Source organism: Diospyros lotus, chromosome 5, assembly GCF_014633365.1.
Source record: "Diospyros lotus cultivar Yz01 chromosome 5, ASM1463336v1, whole genome shotgun sequence".
Lineage (NCBI taxonomy): Eukaryota > Viridiplantae > Streptophyta > Magnoliopsida > Ericales > Ebenaceae > Diospyros > Diospyros lotus.
This window is the reverse complement of record NC_068342.1, coordinates 32,559,855-32,580,085: the sequence shown is the minus strand read 5'-3', so window position 1 is coordinate 32,580,085 and position 20,231 is coordinate 32,559,855. Positions and strand designations below refer to the sequence as shown.

Genomic DNA, 20,231 nt, shown 5'->3' with positions numbered 1-20,231 from the left:
ATGGCCGCAGGCAGCCGCGCCGAACCAGTAACCAGCTGCGGCCGCAAGCGGCGGCCAGCGGTAGGGGTGTGCGGCGCCGAGGTCCGATGAGTTTGAGGCGGCCGGCGGAGGGCCGGGTGGAGGCCGATGAAGGGCCATGTGGCGGTTGGAGCAAGGTGCAGGTGCGCAGGAGTTGCAGGCACGGGAGGAAAAAGAAGAGGAAGAAAGAAGAAAGGAAAAGAAAAGAAAAGAAAAGAAAAAGAAAAAAAAAAGGAAAATAGAGAAAAATCTCAAAAAAATCTCAAAAATTAGGATTTTAATATTTACTAATATTCCAGAGATTTTGAGCAAGGAAAATGGCTCGGGTATGCGTTTCAAAGAGGTGACACGCATATCGAGGAAGCCGAAGAAGCTAAGTTAACGTGAGTAAAATTTCTTAGAAAATTCCAAAAATTTAGGAATATTATTTTATGAATTTTCGTAGTGAAATATTTGAGAAAATATTTTAGAAATATTTAGTTTGGATTTATTGAGGAAAAAATAGGAAGAAATAGAGAGAAAATTAAAGAAAATGCAAGAAATTATGGAAAATAGGTTTTAATGTTTATTTAAATAAATGTGGTGATTAGGATACTTTGAGGCTTAAAGTTGAAGTGACTAGTGCGAATTTTAAGATTGACATGCAAATCGAGGCGATGTAGAGGTAAGGCATGGATATCGAGGTAGCCTGATAAGTTTGAGAAGTAAGTAGTACTTCCCAATTAAAGTTAGTTTTATGGAAAATGCTTTCATCATATTGACATACTCTAATATGTACCCATCATGTATACTGTATACATGACATGACTATGAAATGCATAAATACACGTTGATATCATTGATCACTCGCATTGAGGCTATAGGGAGTACAAACTGGCATCGCTGCTTTACCAAGGGTACACCCATACACCCCGGCTTCGAAAGAGGTGGCCGCAAAAATGATAGGCAGCATGAGGGGTGCAGTTGACACCTACGAGGTAAGACATTGCATACACACATGATATAACATTATGTACCCTTACTTAGATGGTTTATCATCTAATTTGGGTTTTTGCCCCTGGAATATTCAAACGTTCCAGATGAAGGTTGTAGCAGATTCGAGGATAAATGAGGCATGATAAGGCACTTAGCAGAGTGCATGAAGAATGAAATGTATGTTATGTAGCCCATGTATTTAAGATTTGCTACTTTAAATTCTGAACGTTTTGAGGAATGTTGAAGATGTAAGAATTTATTTATGATTAATGTTAAGATATCAGGTTTCGATATTTGCTTTCGCATTTGATGTGTATAATGATTCTCTTTCGAGATTAATGTATGAGAATTTTGGGACGGATTCGAGGAATGATATGGTTTAGCTTTAGTCTTTGAAAGAAAAAAAATTATTATCCTGGAATTATCCCAATTTATAACGCGCTCGGGAAAGCGGGGCGTTACACTGTACAAGGTGCTTTACACATAAAAGCACAAAACGCAGGATGAGGCAAAGATAAGAAGAACAAGAAAAGAAGGCAGTACAAGAAACTCGAAGGCTCCAACAAGCAGTATGATGAGATTTTTTCGCCCTGTCCACACTGCAAAAAAACAAATCACCCCCAAATAAAATGTTAGTGGAGGCCTGATATCAAGTGCAGGAAGTGTGGCAACATGGGGTATGTGGAGCGGATATGCAAATCTCAACAGCCTAAAGATGCAAAGGTGTCCACAGAGCAACATCAAGAGAAGCAACTCTTTGTTGCAATGTGCTTTGTTACAAGCAACAACTACAGTGATTCTTGGTTGATCGACAACAGCTACACAAATCACATGACCAATGACCAAAATCTTTTTAAAGAGCTTGACAAGACCATTGTTTCCAAAGTAAAAATTGGAAATGGTGATTTCATACCAGTAAAGGGAAAAGGAACAGTGGCTATAGAAAGTTTGACAGGTTTGAAGCATATCACAAATGTTTTATATGTACCTAATATTGACGAAAATCTGCTTAGTGTTGCGTAGTTGGTTGAAAAAGGTTTTAAAGTCATATTTGAAGACAAATGGTGCTTGATCAAAGATACGAAAGACAAAGATGCATTTAAGGTAAAAATGAGAGCTAAAAGCTATGCTCTAAATCTAATGGAGAAGGAGCAAATGGTTTTTTCAAGCACTGTAAGCAATGATGAAGTATGGCACAAAAGGCTCAGCCACTTCCATCAAGTAGACTTCTATACATGCAAAAACATGCTTTGGTAAGAGGTGTGACATTGTTGGAAGACAAGCTAACTCATTGCGTGGCTTGTCAATATGGCAAGCAAGTTAGAAGACCATTCCCTCAAACAGCATAGAGAGCAACACACAAGTTGCAGCTGGTACACACGGATGTTGGAAGACCTCAGAAAACATCATCTTTAAATGATAATAAATACTATATTACATTTATTGATGATTGTACCAGGTTTTGCTGGATTTATTTCTTCAAATCCAAATCTGAGGTTGCTAATATATTTTGGAAATATAAAGCATTGGTGGAGAATCAAAGTGGTTGTAGGTTACATACAATAAGATCAGATAATGGGAAAGAATACACAAATGACATTTTTGACAGATTTTGTGAAGAAGTTGGCATTGAGCACCAACTTACTGCACCTTATACCCCACAACAGATTGGCGTAAGTAAGAGAAAAAATCGAAGTGTTATGGAAATGACAAGGTGCATGCTTCATGAAAAAGAGATGCCAAAGAAGTAGTGGGTAGAGGCTGCAAACATTGCAATATTCTTGCTAAATAGGCTGTCAACCAGAGCTTAACAGAAAAAAAACTCCATTTTAAGCTTGGTTTGGTCACAAACCAGATTTACAAAATCTAAAGGTTTTTGGCTATGTTTGTTTTTCTCGTGTGCCACAGGTTAAGAGAGACAAACTTGATAAAAAGGAAGAACTAAGAATTTTCATTAGATATAGTAGCACTTCCAAAGCTTATAGAATTTTCCAACCACAAAATGGAAAAATTCTTGTAAGTAGAGATATCAAGTTCATGGAGGACAAACAATGGAGCTAGGAGGAGTCAATAAAGAGGTAGTTGCCAGAGATTCCACAACACGCTGATGATGACATAGATTATGTTCAAGTCAGAGGTACAAGACCTTTATCTGAAATTTATGAAAGAAGCAATGTAGCTATCTTAGAACCTGCATAATTTAAAGAAGTTGAGAATGATGACAAGTGAATTGAAGCAATGAAAGAAGAGCTCAAAATGATAAAAAAGAAAAATGACACGTGGGAGTTGGTGGACAGACCATAACAAAAACAGCCCATAGGAGTCAAATGGGTTTATAAAACCAAACTTAATGCATATGGTTTTGTAAACAAATACAAAGCCAGATTGGTGGTGAAGGGATATGCTGAGGTGTTTGGAGTAGATTTATTAGAAATGTTTGCTCTAGTTGCACACCTTGATACAATCAGAATGTTGCTTGCATTATTTGCGCATAAGGGATGGAAAGTTTACCATTTAGATGTAAAGTCTGTTTTCTTAAATGGTTATTTGTAGGAGGAGATTTTTGTAGAGCAACTTGAGGGGTTTCAAGTCAAGGGACAGGAGGAAAAAATTTACAAGTTAAAAAAGGCCTTGTATGGACTTAAACAGGCCCCTAGGGCCTGGTAAAGTAGGATTGATGATCAACTTCAAAACCTTGGATTCATCAAAAGTCCAAGTGAAGCTACATTATATGTGATGCAGACAGATACTAAATTAATCATAGTTTTTGTCCATGTTTGATGATTTGCCTGTAACGGGAAATGATGAAAAGTTTGTAAAGGAGTTTAAAGCTAAAATGCTCCAAGTATTTGAGATGACAGACCTCGGCTTGATGACCTTTTTTTCTAGGAATGGAAGTGAAGCAAGATCTTGATGGAGTCTTCATATGCCAAAATAAGTATGCAAGGGAAATTCTAAAAGAATTTCGCATGGAGGATTGTAAAAGCACTACTACTCCAATGAACTAGAAGGAGAAATTTAGCAAAGATGATGGAGCTGATAAAGTTGAGGAACATCATTATAGAAGCCTAATTGGTTGCTTAATGTATATTACTACAACTAGACCTGATACTATGTTTGCAATAAGCATGCTTTCAAGATTCTTGCACTGTACTAGTGAAGTGCATCTTCAAGTTGCTAAACAGATTGTGAGATATGTTAAGGGCATCGTAGATTATGGTATTAAGTACTCTCACTCTCAGATTTTTAAATTTCATGGATATTCTGATAGTGATTGGGGAGGTTCAGTTGATGATATGAGAAGCAGTACAGGTTATTGTTTCAGCTTTGGATCATGAGTGTTTTCGTGGTGTTCAAAGAAGTAAGATGTTCTGGCTCAAAGCATTGCTAAGGCTGAATATGTGGCAGCCACTGCTGTTGTAAATCAAGCGATTTGGCTCAGAAACATACTTATAGATTTACATATGGAGCAAAATGAGCCAACATAGATTTTTGTTGACAATCAAATTGCAATTTCAATCTCAAACAATCCTGTTTTTCATAGTAGGACTAAGCATTTTAAGATCAAATTGTTTTTCTTAAGAGAAGTACAGAGAGAAGGTGAAGTCAGTCTACTCTATTGTAGGACTGAAGATCAAAGTGGAGATGTTTTAACAAAGGCCCTTCCAAAAGCCAGATTTGAAGTCTTGAGAATCAAACTGGGTGTCAGCAGCAATTAAGACAAGGAGGAGTGTTGAAACGTGTCTAAATAGCTACAACTTGGAATGGATGACTTAGTCTTTAGGAGTTTGTTATGACCTAATCTTTAGGATGTTGTTAGTCATGCCTAAGAATAAGGAATGTATTTGATTTTCTGTTAGACTCTAACTCTATTTATGGAGCCTTGCAATGAAGCTTTAAATTATCCTCCGCATAACACTTTGGATCTCCTTTTCTCTAGCCTTTTGCTGTTAAAAAATAACTACAAACTGAACGAGAGTTGTGCATCACCTTTGCTCGAGACTAGCTAAAACTGAGGTCTGACAAAAGATTCTTATGGTTGTTTATTGGTGGACTAACTTGGGCCCCCACGCTTGTGGGGGTGGCTTGGTGAGCCAAGTTACAAACCGGAGTTTGAAGTATGGCCGAAGCATTCGGGCTAGAAGCATAATAGAAGCATCAACTAGCAGTAACATCCTCAGAGGAGGTAACAATTACTATTTTGTATTTCCATTTGATGTTTTTGCGCATGCATATGACTGTATTCATTCATGTTTAGCGAGAATTGATCTGTTTCCGTTGCATTTTGTTTTTGGTTTTTGAAAATGTTTTGAAAATTGATTTATGTTCTTGTTTATACTGGTAAGTGTTACTGTATTCTTTCAAGGTCCACCCAATATCGTTTTGGCAATGGTGTGAAAGACCATCCATTGGTAATAAAAGTGTAAAAAGTATTAAATAATCAACAAGATTTAGTGGCCAAAAGAAAAGAATTTCCATTATTGATTTCTCGTAGAGAAAAGCTTCCATCGTTGGATATGATGACAATTGTAGGTAGATTGAAGAACAATTTATTTGTTTGGTTGAAGTGAAACCCGATCAGTGAGTTAAGAGATTTATGAAGTTTTTGATCAGTGAGTTAGAGGTTCAAAAAAATACTATGTCATTTTGCCTAGTCTTTTAACACCACATGTCCTATAGACTAATAGATGGACCATTTCAGCGAATTCAAGAAAAGGTAGAGGTAAATGAAAAACACATACACACACAAAAGGGTATGCAGTCAATTTATCAGAAAGTAAATTGGTAGTGGTTGGTTGTTGGTCACCACCAATGATTGAAAACATTGTTGTTAAAATTGCAATCCTACGTGTATGATTTTATGTGTCAAAAACCTCTAAACGATTCAATGTGGTTGTAAAGTCAAAATTGAGGTAATATTGGCGTGAATCACGATTTAAATTGTTAAAATCGTTGAAATCACGATTTCAATGATAACTCGCGATTTCAATGATTTTGTTTTTTGCTCGTTGGAAGCTTAGAGACAGAAATCGATTCCATTTCTAAGCTTCATATAGATTCCCATCTGCAAAGTCCTCTGCTAACCCTAACTCCCTCATGTTAAATCGCCTTCTATCGCCATTCTCCCTTGTCGCACAGTCGCTCGGTGCTCAATGCCACCATTGATTAATTTGATTCACCTTTCGCTGTCGTCAATTGACTTTATTCACTTTCCACTGTCGTTGATTGATTCAATTCACACATGAATCAATGTCGTGTCACTATGAGTCCAAGACGTCGTGTCGCCATCGGTCCTCAGTATCGCCGTTCCCTGCCATTCCTTTCAACGGTGTCGTTGTTATTGTAAGTTGGTAATAACTCCAAATTTCTAATTACTTGGTGTCGTAGGTTCTGCTGTCAAAATTAATAATAAAGAATATTAATAATAAGGAATATTAATAACTAATAAGGTTATTAAATGATATTAATTTATTTTTAAAAAAATTATATTATTATAAACATATATTTACATAAATTAAAAAGTATTTTTAATTATTTCTAAAATCTTACGATTTTATGAACCCTCGTTCAATCCCACTTAAAATCTCAATTTTAATCACCTTAGCTAAAAATGAAATCTTAGCAATGTTGGAGTTCAATTTGATGTACGCTAGAAATGTTGGGATTCAACAATTTCAATCAAATAAGAGAGTATGGTTGATGGTCAATAAGTTATATCTAACCATTCCTATGTTTTTAAAAATAACACCACTTCCATTGTCAATAATTAACCAATCAAAATGATTATTTTTTTTTATATTTAAGATTTTTTTTTCTCTCAATTCTACCATTTATTTGTCTCTACTCTCATTTTCTCTCTATATCCTTACTTTCTCAACTATTTCTCACATTGTTGATGGTAAATAATGGTTAACAATCGACAATCATCTCTTTTATTTTCTCATCTTCTCCCTTTCACATTGTCAGTAGTTAATGTAATTTGGGTTTGATCGAGACTCAATATCTTAGTTCGTCTTCAAAAAATTCTAAGGACAATATAGGTTCATCTTTGTCTTTGATCAAAGATTCTAGGTTTGTCTTTGAATGAACCCATATTCAAATCAAAAAATTCATGGCAGTGATAAGTGAAGACAAGAAAGTGTTGTGGTGTTGGAGACGAGATGGTAGTAGAGACAACACCGCAATAGCAGAAGTGTTGTCTCCATTATAAATGTTTGTCTTTCTTTCTCTCTCTTTAAAACTTTAAATCTAGATGTCTAGGTTTGAAGGCTTTTTTTGAAGCCTATTTAAAATTCAGGTTAAAAGAAATGTTTTGAACATACCAGATATGGCTTTTTGGAACCTAAAGCTAGGTTTTAAGGCCTTAAACCTAGAAATTTGGGTTTATTAATTTAGATCTTCTAGGTTTGAAGATTTCTTGTTGCCAATGATCCATCGTCAGGATGTTGTCGTTCGCAATAAATTATCAAGATATTGTCACAAGCCAATTGTGTATTTTATTTATTTATTTTTTCAAAATTACATTGGAGAAAGGAGCATTTTTATAATTAAGAAAAAATTAACCATTGTTTTTAGCAAGGGTAATATGTTTATAAAACTAAAATGAGGCGTGTCACATTTTTGAAAATATAAGAGTGGTTGATGCAATTTAGACAAACCTTAAGGTGTTGTTGTGAAATTTACCCAATATATAATATGTGAGTCGATTTGAAAGGAAAAAATCAAATAAAAATATGAAATAACAAGTAAAAAAAATATTGAATTGTTATATTATATTTTAAAATATTCAAGAAAAAATGGGTGTCTTTGTAATTTCAAAAAATGCAACAAAATTAAAACTACCTCAACTTCTACCAGAGGACATTATTGACTTACTGTTGTAGTGAAAATAGTTGGGAATGAGATGCATGAATATGGGTTGTTGAGGAGCAAACTTGTGCAGGCATGAAGGTCTACCAAGAATCCAACATGAGGCATCATTTTTCAACATACTTGTCATTTTGTAAAGACAAGGTTTGCTCATATTATCTATCTCTAATCCCTATCTCATCTCTTATCCCACTTCATCTCTTGGTTAAAAATAAATCCCAAATCCACTATACCTCCAAATTCATCTCAGTAATAATAAAATTCATTCAAATTAATGATGGGTGATCCTTATTAATATTACTTTATTACACTTGATCTAACAATAGACAATAAAATATAAAATCTAATAAAATATGAAATGGCGGCCAACTATTTCTTCTTTGTTTTGGCTTGTCTTTTCTTTTTGGGATTATAGTCCTTACGGTATTCTCCGTCGTTCGTGCTCTCGATTTTGATAAATGAGATAAATCGCAAGTGGAGACTTTATCTAGTAAGACAAGGAATCAAACACATGATCTACTGGTGCGAATTCCACACTTATCGTGGTTCAATTACTTGATCTGTGCCCTAAGAACAACTTTTCTTTTCTTCTTCTTCTTCTTCTATATGATATACGAACTACAAATATGCAACTATTACGTCTACGGCTGTCTTTGTCCTTGTCCAAACATGAGAAAACTCCTCCATCCTTCCTCTTTACGACAAACCCATTACTATCATGGGTGCTTTGAATCAAGCCCTTCTTCTCTCTATGTGAATGAAATCAGGCCTTTGTTTCTGGGATTTCGGTTTCGCACAGTTTTGCAGCTTACAACCTTTAGTTTGGTCTTGAATAGTGGCGTTTTTGAGACGTCCATCTACTTGGAACTGTGAGTTGGAATCTTTCAATGAAATATCCAATGCAAAGCACACCAGCTCAACGTAACATTAATGTACATACCAAAGAAAACCATAACATCAACGCCCAGTTTTCTATTGTAATTTATATGCCAGGGTAGGGCCTGTTTGGCATTGGCACTCAAACAACACATCGCCCTGTACTCTCAAGAGCACCGATAGTACCAATTTTTTGAGAAATTATTACTGGTAATAAGTTATTTTAAAGAGAACTAACCAAATACAAATCTTTAGAAGAAAAGCCCTGTCTCGCTTAACTAACATTCTCCTACCTTAAGAAAATCCCTCTTGAACTGCACCCTTTTACCTTTAAACGATTTTCTCATATCCTAAAATGTTTGAACTGAAGACTTGTAGGGCTTTAACCCTGGATTAGTTCAGAACACTTTAAAAACAGGGAGATCTATGAATAAATCTTACTTGAGTGCCTCAAAGGTAAAACACAGACCTTCCACCACACAGAATTCAAGAATTCAAAAAATAGTGTCACATTCAGGCCAAAGTGTCAAAGACAAAGCATAGCCTTGAAAACGCAGCAACGTATTTTGAACCTCCTCTGATTTAACGCATCGCAGCCAAACATAATCTTTGGTTTTCATCTCTACTTGTAATTATATAAACGATTTTTGGCTTTTATCTACTCGTAATTATTTGTTAAGATTAGTTCAGTTCAAAAGGTTAATGTAGTTTCTGTTCTACTCCGAAGGGGAGATGGAATTCACAGACACTGTTAGTTGAGTTCATCCCACATCGGAATCATAGGGAGAAGTGGCTGGTGTGGAACGTCAATATAAGACAAGGAAACCCAATGGTACAACATACTTACCTGGACGGGGTCGATGGGCGATCCATTAGGTCCATGGCCTAGGTTGACGACCTCCATTGCACTGAGGAGGGGCGTCCGCCTAAGGTCGGCCCAAGTGGTCGAGCCTACGTCATAATTTGTGATAGAGGGGGCCTGCGTTCGCGCGGCCCCTGCCCAATCCAATTATAAAGGTTTTCATGAAGCCCAAGAGAACTTGGTTTCCACGGCCCCGCCCCTCCCCACCCCTACCCGTTAGTTGTGAGAATCTGCTTCTAGTTTAGGTCACTAGCCTTCATGTAGTGCCGGGGCCCATGTTTAATTTGATCTGAGCCGTTGATTCGCAAGATAAACTATAGCTGTTTTTTTTATAATTATAATTTGCTGAATGCTGGTGTGGTGGCTGAAATTCCGCTTTCCTTTTGTTCTAAGGCTCTGCGAGGGTGAGATACGGTGAGAATTGCTGCGTCCAATTTCAGTTTGAATTCAAGTTTGTATCATTTTGATGACATGCCAATGAATTATTTAGTGCGGTCGTTATTTTCAATTTTAATTTTCAAATTTTAAAAATACATTTTATATTTTATGTTGTGTGAAGGGTTTGATTATGGTGTTTTCATTTCATTTTATATATTTTTATATTATATTTACTAGAGAGGTGACTTGTGTAACTTATGGGATGTATTGTCATTGTTTAATTTTTTTTTTTAAAAAAATATTTTAGAAGAAATTGAATGATTTTAACACCCTCAGATAATACAATCAACGACATGGTTATTTTAATAAGTAAAAAGGTTACGAAAAACAAACCTGTGCTTCCGTCTTCTTGGAACTGTCTAGAAACCTTTCCATAAAATACCAAATGGAAGCACAGCGGGTGATCGGTTTTATATTTCCTCTAAACGGAACATTAGTTGGTCAGTTCTGTGTAATTTCTATCTAGGGACGCCTATTTAGCAATTGGCATCCTTTTAACAAAATAGACTCTTGATCTCTCAATAAAACAAGGACGAAATACTCTTTTCTTCAAACAAACGCACGAGTAACCACTCTGGCGAACGCAACCATAGTTAAATAAAAACTAACAGATTATGGAAAGTTAAAACTGAGATTGTTGGGAGCTTAGCCCAGAAATGGGAAAGCTCCTACAAAAATAAGCGTATGCCGCAATATGCAGCGAACGCACGGTATTCTTTAGTAAAAGGCGAAAGAATAGTTCGCTCTGCGCTCTCTGCACGGCTGCGTGATACTCTACTTCTCGTTTGGTTTGTTTTCTAACGGCACTTAGTGATTGCTTGTTTCAAAATTATGCGATGTGGGACAAAACTAAATATGTTAGACTGGCCTACATGCTTGCAGAACAACCTCTGTTCTGTGGGTTGCCTTTTGTTTTTTCCGTGTTTGCGTGAGGTAACAAGGAAATGCAAAGCTTATTTGAGCCCAGCTTATGCCTAATTTGAAAGAAATTAAAAAATATTATGCTTTTTTATGCGTTTGATTTGATTAGATTACTCTCATTCCTTGCTAAGACCATGTCAGAGTTAATATAACTATACAAATATATGCATTTTTAATTAACTGGCTAAAAAAATTAATGACACTTATTGTGTGATAATTGTGATCCAAAATTCAAATTCTTTTGAAATTGGGATTGCTAATATGATCGTAATTAAGACTTTAAATTTGAATTTGATTAGCATGTCAAATTCGATTGTGATTAAGATTTATCTCATTTAAAAACTTATCTTCTCGACTCATTTTATGATCAGAATAAAAAGTTTTATATACATATACATATGAGTTTTAGATTTATAAATGTGTCTAATATCTTAAAATTATTGTAACAAAATATTACTTTTGTTATACTAATATCTTCATGTGATATTTTGTTCTTTTTACTTGTAAATTTTTCAAATTTAAGTTTTTCACATTAAATTCTATATTCATTTATGTGGTTGATTATTTATTTACAGTTTATTTTCTATCCAAAATCATAAGCCCTCACGTAGCATCAAAAGGTGATTGACTGCAAGGAAAAATAAAATAAAACATTCTCAATTCTTCTATGTTTTCGAGCCGAATATGAAAGAGTATAAAGCTTGGGCCTTGGGTCCACCATTGTTGGGTTTTTTGGGTCCCTTCTCACGTGGAGAAGCCCAAAACTTATTTGGCCCATAAGCATGAAGCTCAAGGCCCTTAGGGGTTTCAAATTTTTCAATATAAAAGGAGAAGGTGTGTGTGTGGGCAGTTATTTTTAACGAGAGAAGAGATGAGAGTTGGGGAAGATGTGTGAAAGAGTGTGTAGGTTTTATCAAGTGATCGATTAAAGCATCATCTGTGGTTTGATCTTCCTGATTTTTGGTTAGTTTGTAGAAGACATCTAGTTTTTCATTCTAAACTGTCAAATTAATGTTTTGAGATTTTCAGCTCCGATCATTGATCTCTAAAGAGAGGTTTGGTGTCTAGATTTTATAGGTTGAAGAGCAACAGATAATCTTTGATCATTTGTAGATTGGAGAGCATCCACAGTCCATTTCTGACTGATTTTTGGTCAATAAATAGAGGACATCTAGCACTTTAATTTGGATGGTCAGATCGTTTATTTGAGCTCTACAACTCTAGTTTTGTACTCTATAATAACAACTTAAATTTTGATGATGTCTCTCTAGCCTCTCCTTTGTATTATGCTTTGAAATTGTTCATAACAACTAAATGATTTAAGTTTGTGTACCTGTTATGTTAGTTCCTTCCTTTCACCTCCCTTTTGTTGTAGATTATGCGAACGCGTGAGATTCATTTATTTGGGTAGCCATGATCTCTTTTAAAAGTGACTAAAAATGTTGCAAATTTTAGTTAAATTGTGTATGAATAGATAGATTTTATGTCAATGTCATTTTAAATTATGGAATTTGAAATAATGTCTTATTTCAATTTTTTAGTCCAAATTTAAGATGAAATTGAAATTAAATTTTAATGCTTCAAATAATTATAATTAATTAATAATTTTAAATTCCATAATTTTTTTTTTTTATAATCCGACGAGGGAATCTTATTGAGGGAGAAATTATTCTATTGTTCTTATGGCCCATCAATCACCATGTGCCATGTATATTCAAAACTCATTAAGTGTTTGTATCAAAGAATGTCTAAATGCCTCTTAGATTTTCAAAACTTGTCTTAGGAGAGACCCATGATCCTATTTGACTTGGATCTGTAGTCGACATGGAAGATCTAGGTTGACTTAGTTTGCTCTTGTAGATTCAATCAATTGAGAATCTCTTTAATATTTTAAAAATATCAACTATTCGAGAATATCGACCCAGTGATCAAACTATAGTTTGCGTGCCACTCCACATAATCTATAAATAAGAATAAACTTCTAAAAGTATAAAACATTAATAGAAGCTTGCTTTATATTAGCCTATCTCCTCATTGATTTAGGTAATGTTTGTTAAAATAAATAAAATAAGATTCTATTAGGATAATTTATCTGTAAAGTTTAAGATAAATTATCCGAATGGGGGGTGTAACGCCCCGCTCTTCTAGGCGCGTTATATCTTGGGACAATTTCGGAACAATAAATTTTTTCTTTCAAGCATTAAATCTAAATCACATCATTCCTCGAATCCGTTTCAGAATTCCCATACATTAATCTCGAAAGACAATCACTTACACATCAAATACGGAAGCAATGATCGAAACTTGATATCTTAACATTAATCATAAATATATTCTTACATCTTCAACATTCCTCAAAACGTTCAAAATTTAAAGTAGCAGAACTTAAATACAGGGGCTACGTTATATACATTTCATTTCTCATACACTCTGCTAAGTGCCATTTCATGCCTTATTTATCCTCGTATCTGCTACAATCTCCACCTGGAATGTTTGAATATTCCAGGAGCAAAGCCCAAATTAGATGATGAATCATCTAAGTAAGGGTACAAAAAACATATTTCGTGTATGAATGTAATGTCTTTCATCGTAGGTGTCAGCTGCACCCCTAATGCTATTTACCATTTTTGCGGCCCTCTCTTTCGAAACCGAGGTGTATGGGTGCACCCTTGGTAAAGCAGCGGTGCCAGTTCGTACTCTCTATGGCCTCAAATGCGAGTGATCAATGATATCAACGTGTATTTATGCATTTCATGGTCATGTCATGTATGCAGTTTACGTGATGGATTCATAGCAGAACATATCAATATGATGAAAACATTTTCAAGGAACATAAACCACTTACTAACGAAGCATTTTTCATAAAACTAACTTTAATCGGGGAGTATCACTTACCTTCTCAAGCTTATCGGCCTATCTCGATATCCGTGCCTTGCCTCGTGCATTGCCTCGATTTGCGTACCAACCTCAAAATTTGCACCAGTCACTTCAACTTAAACCTCAAAGCATCCTAATCACCATAGGTATTTAAATAAATATTAAAACCTATTTTTTCATAATTTCTGACATTTTCTTTAATTTTCTTTCTATTTCTTCCTAATTTTCCTCAATAAATCCAAACTAAATATTTCTCAAATATTTCACTAAGAAAATTCATGAAATAATATTCTTGAATTTCTGAAATTTTCTAGAAGTTTTTACTTTAACTTAATAACTCCGACTTCCTCGGTATGTGTGCCATATTCCTGAAACGCGGACCCGGGCAATTTTTCTTGCCAAAATCTCCGGAATATTATCGAAACATAATTTCCTATTTTTCAAAATTTTTTCCATCATTTTCCTATTTTCTTTTCCTTTCTTTCTTTTTCTTTTCTTTTTTTTTTCTTTTTCTTTCTTTTCTCTTTTTCTTTCTCTTCTTCCTCCCTCTTCCTTCTTCTTCCCTCCCCGCGAACGTTTGCAACTCACCAGCTACTGCCGCCGCCACGAGCCGCTGCCAGCGTTGTCGCCGCCTGCGCCATGCCTTCTGCCCGTGCGACCATCGCCATCGCGGCCAGCCGCAGCCGCTGCCCACGGCCATAGCCGCACCTACTTTGCGACCGGCAGCTTTGCGTCGGCCATGGCTGACTGGTGTTGCTTCTTGCCTCAGCCCTCGCCGGACGCCGCACCCATAGTTGCTGCCTCGACCTGCTACCAGTGCGTCCGATCGCTCCAGCTGCCTCGCTCGAGCTTGCTTCGCAAACAACCATGGCCGACTTCGGCCCATCTCCCTTCTAGCTCGCTCTCTCTCTCTCTCGGATCGCCCAGCCCGAGCTCGATCCCTCCATCTCTCTCGCATTACTCGGCCCTCCTCTATCTGAAGCTCTTGGCCGAAGCTCCCGTGCTTTTTCTTCTCCAATTGCTCCCTATTTATAGGCCAATGCCACAGCCTCGCGTCTGCCTCAACCATCCCTCTTGGCGTGTAAATCACATCATTTCTTCAGCAATCAAATTTGCAGGGCATGGCTTGGATATTTGCAGAAGCGTTGCAGGGCATAGCAAGTTGCAGGGGACGGCTGCCATACACGCACACACACACGCAATTTATATATATATATATAACTACATTAATATATATAGAAAATTACATAATTAATTTAAAAATTATACATTAAACCCTAAATTTCATCCTTATTACATTAGTGCATATTTCTAATTGAAGCTACGGTCTTAAATCTCAAATTAATTTGCGTTATAATACTGAAAATTCACAATTAATAATCCAAATCTTAGCTGAAAATGACGATTTCGCCCCAGTGTCCTCACCGGGCTATCGGTTAATCCCAAAACCACTGAAGGGTTGCTTATTACACAAAACCGGAGCCCCCTAGAGTTCCGTTGATTTTTCGGGAGTCTTCTATGATGATTCGGTTTTACAGCCTAATTAGTAGCTATATTTTAGCTGTATCGAAGATTATTCCCGATTCGATTTCTTTCGATACCATAAATCTTATCTCGGAACGCTCGTCAAGACTATATAATTTTTCTTAGATAATTTTTACCTCGAGGCATTCCTTGGAGTCGATTCGATATTTATAACTGCTATCAAACCAATTTTTCGGTATTCTAAACTCATCGAAATTGCGTGGCATTCTTATACGAACATGGGGTATTACAGGAGGAATGACTAAATTTATCTTTAAAGTTCAAGATAGGAAGTCATGTATATTTTTGTTCAGAATATTTTTCATATCTCACATTTTTTGATTTATATCTTAATTAACAAACGTTACCTTAAGCGTAAAAATTCTTCTGAGGGGAAAAAATCCTTACAATCTCCTCATTATGATCGGTTCAGCATCATCATAGACTAAATCTCATAGATCATATTTCATATAATAAATAAAAAATGACGATATTAAATTCCGAGCAAAGAAAGGAGAAACGACTAAATGAGTCTTCTATCTAAACGTAACTATATACTGATTTTGTGTCGAGATTTAAAGCATCTTGAAAGTAAGATTTTACAAATATTTTTTATTTATTTGTATGATATGCATTATTTGTGAATTATTATACATAATATATATATATATATATATATAAACCAGTGAGCAAGGAGAAGTGAGATGCATGAAGATGGGTGGCTGAGGAGCAAAGTTGTGCTGATATACACATTGAAGAAGTGATATGTAACGCAATTTTCCGATCCTTTGTAATTAAGAGTTGTAAGTGTCCCCTTGGGAATAGCTGCCTCCAATTCCATCCCATTTTGACACCACACGACCATGAATTATTTAGGGTGGCTTGATTTTGTGTTTAATTTTTATATTAAAACAAAAAAAAAATTGAAAAAGCCTTTGATTTTAATTGTCTAAATTCGAGATGAATCTCTAATCTAATTGACATATTTTTTAATAAATATTTGTATCTTTTTATTTTTCAATAAAAATATGTCAATTAAATTGAATATGTATCTTCAGTCTAGATAAATAATATTACTTTATAATATTATAGTAGTAATGGGCACAATCATTTTCTTATATAACTATTATTTAGATAAATTTATTTATATTTTAGTTTAATGTGTTTTAATTTTACAATAACGTAATAAAGTTAAAAGTTAGTGAGAATAAATTTTCAATTTGTTTACAACTATTAATTTCATATGAAAGCTTTGAATGTTTAGTTTCATATGAAATAAGAATCAATTGATTTAGAATTTTGTCTGAAGGTGAAAGGGCTGTTACAATTGATCGGAGAAGGCGCAAAAAAGGCTTGTAGGGCTTTAACCCTGGATTAGTTCAGAACACTTTAAAAACAGGGAGATCTATGAATAAATCTTACTTGAGTGCCTCAAAGGTAAAACACAGACCTTCCACCACACAGAATTCAAGAATTCAAAAAATAGTGTCACATTCAGGCCAAAGTGTCAAAGACAAAGCATAGCCTTGAAAACGCAGCAACGTATTTTGAACCTCCTCTGATTTAACGCAACGCAGCCAAACATAATCTTTGGTTTTCATCTCTACCTGTAATTATATAAACGATTTTTGGCTTTTATCTACTCGTAATTATTTGTTAAGATTAGTTCAGTTCAAAAGGTTAATGTAGTTTCTGTTCTACTCCGAAGGGGAGATGGAATTCACAGACACTGTTAGTTGAGTTCATCCCACATCGGAATCATAGGGAGCAGTGGCTGGTGTGGAATGTCAATATAACACAAGGAAACCCGATGGTACAACATACTTACCTGGACGGGGTCGATGGGCGATCCATTAGGTCCATGGCCTAGGTTGACGACCTCCATTGCACTGAGGAGGGGCGTCCGCCTAAGGTCGGCCCAAGTGGTCGAGCCTACGTCATAATTTGTGATAGAGGGGGCCTGCGTTCGCGCGGCCCCTGCCCAATTCAATTCTAAAGGTTTTCATGAAGCCAAGGGAAACTTGGTTTCAACGCCCCCCGCCCCGGCCCCCACCCCTACCCGTTAGTTGTGAGAATCTGCTAACCAGTTTAGGTCACTAGCCTTCATCTTGTGCCGGGGCCCATGTTAATTTGATCTGAGCCGTTGCTTCGCAAGATAAACTAGAGCTGTTTTTTTTATATTTACTTTTTGCTGAATGCTGGTGTGGTGGCTGAAATTCCGCTTTTTTTTTGTTCTAAGGCTCTGCGAGGGTGAGATACGGTGAGATTCCGTTGTTTTAGAAGAGGGCAAAACAAATTGGGAACCTGTTATAATGATTTTTTATGTCTGGGTTCAGACTTTGGAAGTAAGTAACACAAACTTTTGCATAATTTGTGAAAAATATTGTTTGAGCATATCGGTTGTAATGTTGAGTAGCAAAGCTTGTACGGATGTGAAACGGATGAAAGGCCAGAGTCGCACGGCCGTTTAACCAAAATAACTTATGCATTTTTCCTCGTACTTATCGAATTGTCCCACTCGAGAATTGCTGCGTCCAATTTCAGTTTGAATTCAAGTTTGTATCATTTTGATGACATGCCAATGAATTATTTAGTGCGGTTTGATTGTGTTCATTTTGTTATTTTCAATTTTGATTTTCAAATTTTAAAAATACATTTTATATTTTATGTTGTGTGAAGGGTTTGATTATGGTGTTTTCATTTCATTTTATATATTTTTATATTATATTTACTAGAGAGGTGACTTGTGTAACTTATGGGATGTATTGTCATTGATTATTTTTTTTAAAAAAAAAATATTTTATAAGAAATTGCATGATTTTAACACCCTCAGATAATACAATCAACGACATGGTTATTTTAGTAAGTAAAAAGGTTACAAAAAACAAACCTGTGCTTCCGTCTTCTTGGAACTGTCTAGAAACCTTCCCATAAAATACCTAATGGAAGCACAGCAGGTGATCGGTTTTATATTCCTCCAAACGGAACATTAGTTGGTCAGTTCTGTGTAATTTCTTTCTAGGGGCCTATTTAGCAACTGGCATATCCTTTTAACAAAATAGACTCTTGATCTCTCAATAAAACAAGGACGTAATACTCTTTCTTCAAACAAACGCACGAGTAACCACTCTAGCGAATGAAACCATAATTAAATAAAAACTAACAGATTATGGAAAGTTGAAACTGAGATAGTTGGGAGCTTAGCCCAAAAATGGGAAAGCTCCTCCAAAAATAAGCGTATGCCGCAATATGCAGCGAACGCACGGTATTCTTTAGTAAAAGGCGAAAGAATAGTTCGCTCTGCGCTCTCTGCACGGCTGCGTGATTCCCTACATCTCGTTTGGTTTGTTTTCTAACAGCACTGAGTGATTGCTTGTTTCAAAATTATGCGATGTGGGACAAAACTAAATATATTAGACTGGCCTACAAGCTTGCAGAACCACCTCTGTTCTGTGGGTTGCCTTCTGTTTTTTCTGTGTTTGCGTGAGGAAACAAGGAAATGCAAAGCTTATTTGAGCCCAGCTTATGCCTAATTTGAAAGAAATTAAAAAATATTATGCTTTTTTATGCGTTTGATTTGATTAGATTACTCTCATTCCTTGCTAAGACCATGTCAGAGTTAATATAACTATACAAATATATGCATTTTTAATTAACTGGCTAAAAAAATTAATGACACTTATTGTGTGATAATTGTGATCCAAAATTCAAATTCTTTTGAAATTGGGATTGCTAATATGATCGTAATTAAGACTTTAAATTTGAATTTGATTAGCATGTCAAATTCGATTGTGATTAAGATTTATCTCATTTAAAAACTTATCTTCTCGACTCATTTTATGATCAGAATAAAAAGTTTTATATACATATACATATGAGTTTTAGATTTATAAATGTGTCTAATATCTTAAAATTATTGTAACAAAATATTACTTTTGTTATACTAATATCTTCATGTGATATTTTGTTCTTTTTACTTGTGAATTTTTTAAATTTAAGTTTTTCACATTAAATTCTATATTCATTTATGTGGTTGATTATTTATTTATAGTTTATTTTCTATCCAAAATCATAACCCCTCACATAGCATCAAAAGGTGATTGACTGTAAGGAAAAATAAAATAAACCATTCTCAATTCTTCTATGTATTCGAGCCAAATATGAAAGAGTATAAAGCTTGGGCCTTGAGTTCACCATTGTTGGGTTTTGGATCCCTTCCCATGTGGAGAAGCCCAAAACTTATTTGGCCCATGAGCATGAAACTCAAGGCCTTTAAGGGTTTCAAATTTTTCAATATAAAAGGAGAAGGTGTGTGTGTAGGCAATTATTTTTAACGAGAGAAGAGATGAGAGTTGGAGAAGGTGTGTGAAAGAGTGTGTAGGTTTTATAAAATGATCGATTAAGGCATCATCTGTGGAGCGATCTTCCTGATTTTTGGCTAGTTTGTAGAAGACATCTAGTTTTTCATTCTGAACAATCAGATTAATGTTTTGAGGTTTTCAGCTCCGATCATTGGTCTCTAAACAGAGGGTTTGCTGTTTGAATTTTATAGGTTGAAGAGCAACGGACAATTTTTGATCATCTGCAGATTGGAGAGCATCCATGGTCCAATTATGATTGATTTTTGGTCCATAAATAGAGGACATCCAGCACTTTAATTTGGATGGTCAGATCATTTATTTGAGCTCTACAACTCCAGTTTTGTACTCTATAATAATAGTCTAATTTTGGTGATATTTCTCTAGCATCTCTTTTGTATTATGTTTTGGAGTTGTTCATAATAACTAACTCACTTGATTTTGTGTACCTGCTATGTTAGTTCCTTCCTTTCACCTCCCTTTTGTTGTAGATTATGTGAAGGTGTGAGATT

General features: G+C 35.4%; 4 non-coding genes across 4 annotated transcripts; 2 read left to right on the top strand and 2 right to left on the bottom strand.

The window, feature by feature from the left end:
• Positions 1–9,578: 9,578 nt before the first annotated feature.
• Positions 9,579–9,738, top strand: LOC127802944 (U1 spliceosomal RNA). Its single transcript, XR_008023393.1, has one exon. It is a non-coding gene; the product is annotated as a U1 spliceosomal RNA (small nuclear RNA).
• Positions 9,739–10,686: 948 nt separating this feature from the next.
• LOC127802958 (U5 spliceosomal RNA) lies at positions 10,687–10,803 on the bottom strand. The gene has a single exon (XR_008023405.1). It is a non-coding gene; the product is annotated as a U5 spliceosomal RNA (small nuclear RNA).
• A 6,378-nt stretch (positions 10,804–17,181) lies between these two features.
• Positions 17,182–17,341, top strand: LOC127802943 (U1 spliceosomal RNA). Its single transcript, XR_008023392.1, has one exon. It is a non-coding gene; the product is annotated as a U1 spliceosomal RNA (small nuclear RNA).
• Positions 17,342–18,563: 1,222 nt separating this feature from the next.
• LOC127802957 (U5 spliceosomal RNA) lies at positions 18,564–18,680 on the bottom strand. The gene has a single exon (XR_008023404.1). It is a non-coding gene; the product is annotated as a U5 spliceosomal RNA (small nuclear RNA).
• Between the last annotated feature and the right edge of the window lie 1,551 nt (positions 18,681–20,231).